The following is a 2,500-nucleotide window of genomic DNA, read 5'->3' on the forward strand; positions in this document are numbered from 1 at the left end:
GTGTGTGTGTGTGTGTGTGTGTGTGTGTGTGTGTGTGTGTGTGTGTGTGTGTGTGTGTGTGTGTGTGCGTTGGGTGTGTGTGTCTGGATTATATTGGTGTTGGTGTGTTAGTATGTATTGGTATGTGTTAGTATCTATCTATCTATCTATCTATATATATATATATATATATATATATATATATATATATATATATATATATATATATATATATATATATATATTGGTAGATTGGCGTGTGACGACGAACGCGGCGGCGGCGGCGGAGGCGACACACACACACACACACACACACACACACACACACACTTGACTCTCCTTGCCAATCCTGGCCCTATAATATCTCAGTACCAACACCTGGTAACCCCAGACGGGGAGAGATGGACAGCAGGCAAACAGGCAGGCCAGCCAGGCTAAGTCAGAGGCGTTGTAACGTATGGGAACTACAATGAAGGAAGGATGACAGATGTCACTTTTGTTGGAAATAGAGGTGGTAAACTGCTTCATTAAGTAGGAAGCCGACATTCATATATATATACACATACATACATTTGAGTGCACCTATTTGTTGGTGCATCATATACTCATAAACATATGTAAGGAAAGACTGTACTATATTCGTGGAAGATTAACTTGACATTGTTGCCAAACCCTTCCCGTGCATAGCGGTCACCCTGGTCAGCCAGGTCAGTTTACCATGAGCCACCTCTGTGTGCTTTACTGGGTGCGCCGCGCCGCGCAGGCAGCCTGGCAGGACAAGGCACCAGCGGTGAGGAAGACAGAGTGAAGGCGAAGATATTGTTAATAGCGATAGTATGGAAGAGAATAGTGTGCGTGTGTAGCCTCTCAGTAATCCGAGGTGAACTATTTATACACGGTGTTTGACACACAAAGCAGACGGCGGTGTGTGGGCGTCTGCTGGTGTGACACTGACAGCCGCCACCAAGCATAGTATGGCTAACGTAAGTAATATATTGGTGTAACTTAACATTTCACGGTGGTGCCATGTCATAACCTAACGTTGGTAACCTACAGGACAACATATCAGTGAACTAACACCTGCACACACCTCAAAACCCACAATAAAGCAAGCCTTCAATATGTCAACAAAGCAATCCCCTGAGCCGCTACTTCTCCCTCAACCATTGTCTGCCTTATCTCTCACTCACTACAGGCCTCGCAGGTCACAAAATGGAGCCATAGCCCTAATTTTTCATGCCTGTTGTTGAAATATATCCGCAATTACTTGATTTGTGTGTTATGGAGGGTCAGTGAGGCCTGAGGAGAAGCGGGGCGGGTCGTGACGTCACGAGCCCCCAAGCTGTGACGTCATCACCGGCTCCCGCCAAAATGCTCCTCCGCCGGCCACATATCATCGACTTGCACTATTATATATATTTGTCTCAGTTCATTTATTTGGAGTCACAAGTGCCTTTTAAGTGTTTGTAATGACAGATGGCATTGTTTCACGTGTGTTCCATGCTTGAGTTGAGTGAAGTACGGTGATTTAGAGGCTGTTCAGGATTTGAATGAGAGGGCGAAAATACGTAAAATTTTCTTCCACCGCTATCAGTGATTTTTTGTTTGAGGTTGTAGCGAAGCGTTTGTGTTTTTGACATCACGTTTATGCTGAGAAAAGTGTGCAGGGCTCCTGATAAGTCAAATATGTGGACTTCAAGAGAGGTTTGTAGCCCTGTTAATATTGTAAACAACGTCATTTTTTAAATACTTATTTTTCTAATAGGGCGAGTTGCCAGGTGTTGATACATCGAAAAGATAGTCAAAATTTTTAAAAGACGTTATCGATTGTGTTGAATGGAATTGGTGGGCTTTACAATTGTTTTCAAGCAAGTCGGAGTTCAAACACTTTATTTAATACGTTTTTTGAACAGACTTCGTTGTCCCTCATCTCGGCAATATTTTTATATTTTAGAAATTAGTTTCGCTTGCTAACGAGTCAGAATCTTTATAACATTCGTGTCCAGCTGCCTTTTTGGGAATCCTCATTTTCAAAATGCTTTGCGTAACGTATATATGAGACGGCGTCAGGGGGGGGAGGCCCCCCACCCACCGACCTCGACCCAGACCGGTACCCGGCTCCAGGCCCGTGGGTGTAGGGGGTGGGTGGCTGTGTGTGTGTGTGTGTGTGTGTGTGTGTGTGTGTGTGTGTGTGTGTGTGTGTGTGTGTGTGTGTGTGTGTTACATTGTCTTTCGTCATCAAGGTGGAGCCCTCGCACAAGCTGGACCAAGACCGATATCCCGCTCCAGTGCGGAGACTGTGTGTGTGTGTGTGTGTGTGTGTGTGTGTGTGTGTGTGTGTGTGTGTGTGTGTGTGTGTGTGACGCTGTGATCATGAGGCGGGGCCGGTCGAGGCGGGACGGGGCCGGGCGAGGCGGGACTTTACTGGGCATGGATCAGGAGTGGAGGAGGGGAAGGACAAGTAAAATTGCGGGTAAAGGCTTAGTTTTTGGTGATGGTGAAGCAATGCAAGGCTTCGGCT

At 45.9% G+C, this 2,500-nt stretch overlaps 1 protein-coding gene and 1 long non-coding RNA gene across 5 annotated transcripts in view; both read right to left on the bottom strand.

Moving 5' to 3' along the window:
- The window catches only part of LOC123515865, a 20,774-nt gene that overhangs the window by 9,007 nt on the left and 9,267 nt on the right, over positions 1–2,500 (bottom strand). The gene's annotated exons all lie outside the window — the stretch shown is intronic.
- The window catches only part of LOC123515816 (ras-related protein Rab-37-like), a 14,560-nt gene that overhangs the window by 5,976 nt on the left and 6,084 nt on the right, over positions 1–2,500 (bottom strand). The window lies entirely within an intron of this gene.

The sequence above is a fragment of the Portunus trituberculatus genome, chromosome 5 (genome assembly GCF_017591435.1).
Source record: "Portunus trituberculatus isolate SZX2019 chromosome 5, ASM1759143v1, whole genome shotgun sequence".
Lineage (NCBI taxonomy): Eukaryota > Metazoa > Arthropoda > Malacostraca > Decapoda > Portunidae > Portunus > Portunus trituberculatus.